The sequence below is a fragment of the Tenebrio molitor genome, chromosome 1 (assembly GCF_963966145.1).
Source record: "Tenebrio molitor chromosome 1, icTenMoli1.1, whole genome shotgun sequence".
Taxonomy (NCBI): Eukaryota; Metazoa; Arthropoda; class Insecta; order Coleoptera; family Tenebrionidae; genus Tenebrio; species Tenebrio molitor.
Window position 1 is genome coordinate 33,609,425 of NC_091046.1, and position 6,799 is coordinate 33,616,223.

Below are 6,799 nucleotides of genomic sequence, written 5' to 3' on the forward strand. Positions count from 1 at the left end.
GGAAAATTATTTAAAATTTGATTTTGATTATTTCAAATTGTTGAATAAATTGAAATTGAAAATTTCATGGTGAATGACTGATAAAATAAGTCCAACGAAAAACAAGTAAATTTTGACATAAAGTTAATTAATCAAAATAATATAACCCTTTCTCGGGCTTACCTAGAAAGTTTAACACCCTGGTTGATCGTCGGCACCTGTTGTTGGAACTGGCACTAACTTATTTATTAGCACTCGGCACTCTAAACGAAGCTAAAGTGATTTAATAAAAAAAATATAGTTTAAGTTTGTAAAATTTAAACAAAATCGCAAAGGTAGACGCACGGATATCGACTAGCTCGAAAGACAGTCAAAAACCGAATTCCCCGAAAACAAATGTGCCAAAACTTTAAATAGGGGACGCTAACTCGCTTACCCCCCTTCCCTTGTTAGTCATTTTCCATATGTGTGGAATTTGAATTTGACTCTTACGACGCATTGGCATTCGATCAAACCTCGTTTAACTCGCTTGAAAAATATTATTATTTCCTAGTTAGGGTGGTTTTTCGATTCGCAATATCAACATTATTAAACATACAATTTGTTTGTCCATTGGACAATATAATACAACACAGTAACGATAGCGAATCACCCCTATTACGCTGAAAGAGAAATTAAACTCCAAAATTGGTTGTTGTTGTGTCTGGAACTAATTGTTGAACGGAGTGTAGTCAATGAATGTAACAACAAATTTTGTTTGTTTAAATTTTACGGAAAGCATACGAAAGAAAGACGTAAGAAAACTGTAAATTTCGTAGTACTACCCCCTGTTAGATGTCGCCCCCAGTACTACAGCGGTACTATTTTTACATTTTCACGATTATCTACGTTTTTCCTACAGAAATTTCTACCTACCTCCCTTGTAAAACTATGTTAAAGTCTATTTTTTCCTGGTAGGCGCGTGCGTGCGCATCTCCGAAAGGTAGAATCACATAGCTAAGATTTTTAGCACGATGCAGGAATTGTTAGTATTTTTGGTTGCATATTATCTAGGGGGGATCAGTATTTGTGGTTGCACATTAAAACTCATGTTCATGATTTAATTTTTGTATAATTTGTAAAATGTAAACAAAAAAGTTTATGAATAAACTCGTGGAAAAATTGATAACAAATATTAAATGTACAACATTTTTTATTTTTATTTAATACATACAGGAGTTAAATTGGGTACAAAACAACTCCATAGGTACTTTTGGATTCAATCGTTAATTTCAAATAAAATAAAATAATCATCACCGCACTTTTCACCTAAAAATAATTACAGTGACATCGACAAAAATTGACAGTTCACATGAAAGCGGCAAAAATTTCATAACATGGACATGGCCTGCTTCGACTACAATCATTTATAATAACCATGTATCTTGCAAGAAAAAAGGAAAAGGCTTAATTTACACAGCATCAATTGTAGGAATTCTGTTTGCAGAGAAAATTGAGTGCACTGTTTTTCGAATGAGATATTTTTGATGTTCATCCAATTGAATCATACATTTCCTATCAGGTTTTTTCGGTGCCTGTAATTGCCCACACTTCTTTTCTTCCGACAAGTATCGTTGAACGGTTCTAAATCCACAACCTTCAACACAAAGTAATTAAGCTGTGATACAACAACAAAAAAATCAGAAAACAATACCAGTATAATCTGCATTTTTTTCCATTTGAGCCGTCTTGGTTAACTCGGCAAAATCCTTGGAGATCCCACGAAATACTTTAACGATCATTTCTTTCTCGGCTTGTGAGAAATTTGCTATAAATATGCATTAATAAAAAACTGTTACTTGCTGTTAGCATAAATCCAACTTAGGCCGTTTATTTGGTGATCGAAATTGAGACATCTTGTTGACATATAAGAACTTCTTAACCTCTAAGAACTGTTTTTTTAATACATAAATGGACACAACACAAAACAAACAAAAAACACACACAAAACACGAAAGGAAAATTAAGACACGATGAAACAAAAATGGCAGCTTGGACCTGATTATGATTGACAGTACAGAACACTGCAATATTGCACATTTCTCTAGTGTAAGTAGAAAAATAAAGTAGCCAATAGGAAAGTCGCATTTCGTTGCAGAATTTTGTAAATGCGCACGCACGCGCCTACCAGGAAAAAATAGACTATAGTAAATGGGCAGTAATCGTACGGTGCAAGATTTGCTTACAATGATTAAATAAAGAAAATTGGTTTGTACATCAGAATTACGATTACTCCAGCTTAAATTAGGGTTAAATTGGATATCAAAATGTTCAGAAAAATACAGCGCGTCTTTCTAAAATAGTGGGTTTGTAACTTGACTTTGTTTAAACAAGAATTTATTAATTTCGCTAAATTTTCCCACGACTGACCACACGTGCAAATGTAATCTGATATCTTACTTGAAAGTCTCGATCTGTAACGCGTCTTTCGTCCCCTTAACTAATCGGACCACCCTTGGCTGGCGACGCTGGGTTTAAAATCTAAATTGCAGACACCAAATTCTAGTGGACCAATTCATTTGTGAATATTTTAAACGATTCGACCGATTTACAAGGATTTAAACTAATTAACAATTTTTACTATATGGATTCAGCAACCCCGAACAAAGCTTCCTATTTAATGTAAACATCTTATGAGAAATTTAAATGAAACATCATTTACGACCAAACTCAGACGAATTGAATTATTGTTCATTCTAGTTAAATTTTGTTTTAGTCACTCCAAATACCCGGCGACTCCTTTCTAAACGGATGTATTAATTTATTTATCGTTATATCTCTATTTTCATCCAATTTTAAACAACAATTAGATTATTTATCTTTTCGTATGCAAATGAATGCCTTGCTTGGTCGACTGGTCGAGTGTGGTGGGCGTCTCGCCAGCCTGATAACTTAGAGAAATACCAGATGGCCTTTTGAAAGAAACTAAAGAAGTTAATTTTGCGATTTGCAACGGTCTTAAATTCCAGGAAACCCTTCGTGGGAACGGCTCTGTTTTTCTCAACATTCTGACATTTACAAGACATGTGTGTATTTAAAAATGGGAATAAATGGAATTCATAAATTGCACAGAAACAATTTGGAGGTCGTTAAGACAAATCTGAATTTGTTGAATTGAAGATGAATATTTTCCGCGATGGGAATAAAATAAAATTTATAAATACCGCGTTCATCACAGTACTTCGAATCTTTTGTATCTGATTTATGTGCCGTTTCCATTCACGTCGATCATCAAGTCTGATTAATGTAATAAATAATGTAATTTTCCTAAACACTTAATAATGTGTCCTTTTTCCCACTTAACTTTTCCCCCAAAGTTTCTGCATTGTACCAGGTCACCAACGTCAAGTTTCACTATTTAAATCAAATTTTGGTTTTGTATTCTCTGGTAAAATTAGATCTAATCTAGAACGTACCTTTTTTATACCGTTGTTACTTACAAAAACCTCGGGTATTCCGAAAGTAGCAAAACTCTCACGGCAAAACTTAATTGTCCTATTAGTGGAGTAACGCTCATTGTTTGTTTCATTAATTTATTGTTTATTTATAAGAACTGAAATTTTCCAGTTAGAAATCGTTATTTTCGCAAGAAAAATACTAGAGAACAATACAGAATGACTTTGGGACGAGTATATTGTTATATTGAAACTTGTTTGGAATTAATTGTATGTGGAAAAAGAATAACAATAGGCAGATGTTCGGTAGCCCGGTGTTGACCGGCTCAGATAGAAACACGTTCAGTTTGTCTTCTAGAGTCGCATTTTTTGAAGAAAATATATAATTATTTTTAATGGTTTTTGACAAAAAAGTGTTTAGTAATACCATGCGATCGAAAATAAAAAAAATCCAGAGGTCCGTGAGTAATACGCTTCAGTTGGCAACACGTAAAAATGTAATTCAAATGTCATCAGATGTCGTTACAATGGAGAACTGTCATTATTAATTATTGACTATTAAAATTGCTATTGCAATATGTTCACTTCGGAGTAAAAAATTTTCATTGTGCAGTGTTACTTCAGAAACGGCGAATCGTCCTATTCAACACCTCTAGTTTTCGAGGAATTTCAACAAAAGTTTCCGGACTTTCAAGGCACTTACAGTGGAGAGTAAAAAAAACCAGACATAATTTTTGACATAACAGTCATAAGTGAAAACCGCCCTTCCTACATTTAAACTTATTTAGACTATGTGTGACAATTTAGTTAATAACTGTGCTACAATCGTGTCAAACATAAATTACTCTCTAGGATTTAGGGATATTCGATACTAGGTTGCCATAAATTTGGTTAGGTTGGGGGCTATGTGGTTTCTGGTGGCAGACAAAAGATATCTCAAAAATGTGAGGCTGTGGCTAATTCCTTGTCACAGTTGCAAATTAATGACTAATGCCTCGCTAAGTGATAGATGATTTTTCGTTTCACAATCAATTTTGGTTTCTGTCGGCATATTTAATTGAACTTAATCCCTCAATTCATAGTAACCAACCTTAGGCATTCAAAATTACTTCTGAAAATTCTAGTTACACAACATGAAAAACGTTATTTCTCTAAAAGTTTGAAATATAGGGAGTAATTTATTTTTGACAAGGTAGTAGGTACGTCTGATCAATTCTTCAAATGTTCCAGTTGTCATAAACTGTCACATTGACAATAAAGAATGGATTATATTGAATTTTTGAAAATGTCACAATTTTGATGTCCGTTTTTTTACTCCCAACTGTACCAACAACTTATTGTTTTGATTATTTTGTTTTTCCATTCCTGAAAAACAACGTGTTCAAAAATAGGCCACTGTAATTGCCCATCATCAACAATTTTAGATGAAAATGACACAGAAAAGGATGAAACCGGGGAAAATATTTAATTTTTATAATACACTCTTAATAAATTTTTACTTTCAGCATCTCTTGTATATTTTTTACCAATACCCGTCACAATGATTGTTTGAAGAGTTCTACTCACTTTGAATTTTAAGTAATTCATTGTCTTAGAATTTTTTTTGGTATCATGTTGTATTGGTACGTGCTATTTAAGTTATTCTTTGGCAAAGAATATCCGACAAACAAAACATTAAACCCAGGAAATAAGATTTTAATGAAAAATGATAAAAGCTATTTTTTAGAAAAAAAAGTTATGTTATAAAAAATTGTCAAAATTTGAACAGTATTTTGAATTAGTATCTCGTATTGTCAAATTAAAAATTTTAACACGCAAAACAACCGACAAAAACACAACATGGAAGTAGCGCAAACTTTTCAATAATTTATTTAAACAAAACAATTCGATTGCCATGGTGACCATAGCATTCCGGATCTTTGAAAATATCCCAATTTAACTATTATAAAAAAAAATAAGCACAAATATAATTTCAAGATTATTTATTAAAGAAATCATAATGAGTCGCTTTTTGTGCCGGTGAGTGTATTTCCCACTATGAGCGTCAATTTTTAACCTATAAAGGTTTTAGTATTTTGTATTCATGACATAAAAAAAAAAAGTTATTACAATCGGAACTCTTGCTACCGGTTCCGAAATAACGCCGTATTTTTGTCTATCGTTACTCCACTATATGGCTAGTGATGTCGTTCAATATTTTCACAATTGAAAATTTTGAATATGCATCTACGATAATTCCAAAATGTAAATCAAAATGTACGCGTTGGAATGCGTAACTTTCACTTTCCCACATGTGAGTCACAGTGTCCCTTAATAAAAGATGTGTTTGACTAAAATGTCAACGAAAATTTTTTATGTATTCTGCATTGTTTAGCAACTCCAAAAATGTTTTTGTTGAAATCATAGCTGATCGGTTACATTTTTTTTTTTAACTTTTCTTTTTCAAAATTACTGTTTTCAAAATAAATGCACTCTAACGTTTTACAATAATCAATAATCATAATACCGAGTGACTATAAATGATTGAGAGAAAATAGTGGATTGGCAACACTGATGCAGTTGGTAGTGCACGTCTTCTCGTGCATCATCTGTCAGTCATTTCTATTTATGTTAGGTTAAGTCACGAAGTACACTTCTATTCAAAAAAAAAGCGTACAGTAGTGAGCACAATTTTGGCTAGATTGCCATATTGTAAACCTATCCTTTAATTGTTGTCACTTAGGAACCTGTAACAAAACCCATGCTGATAGCTGGATTTTATCGATGTATTTTTCAGAGATTTTAATGTGTAAATGTTTTGCCTTATTTATTAGGCAATTACTGAATTACTACAAACACAACTCAAACCTTTATTCGTAAATTTATAGAAAAAGGCAACTCTCAACAATCTAACAACAATTTAAAAATTTATAAAAAGCAATTTTCACACATTTGACATACATACAAAATGTCAGTAATACCGTGATACGTTTTCTTGGAAACGATTAATTAATTTTATCTTACAGGTGGAGTTTTTGAGCTACCTTAGACCATTGTTTTCGGTGACAGAAGTCAAATTTTAATCACAAGTGAGATAAAGTACTCACTAGTGAGTTAATTTGACAGTTGCCATTTAACTTGACATAAATCACTCACAAGTGACTAAATTTGACAGCTGTCATTTTACTTGAATGAAACTGCATTTCTTGGATTTTTGCAATAGTTGCACCTGTAAGATAAAACGTCGTATATCACACGTGATCGAAATGCCATTATGAAACTTGTGAGAAGTGTCCCACTCGTGCACAAGCGCACTCGACGGTCAAAATTCTCACTCTTGTATAATGATGCATTTCTATCACTTATAATATAATATACTATTATCCCCATTTACATTAGCTCTCAAT

General features: G+C 32.6%; 1 long non-coding RNA gene across 1 annotated transcript; it reads right to left on the reverse strand.

Annotated features, from left to right (window-relative positions):
- Nucleotides 1-1,070: 1,070 nt before the first annotated feature.
- LOC138126116 (uncharacterized) lies at nucleotides 1,071-4,162 on the reverse strand. Its single transcript, XR_011157635.1, has 2 exons — nucleotides 1,673-4,162; nucleotides 1,071-1,615 (listed from the first exon to the last, which is right to left on the reverse strand). It is a non-coding gene; the product is annotated as an uncharacterized lncRNA (long non-coding RNA).
- Nucleotides 4,163-6,799: the final 2,637 nt, after the last annotated feature.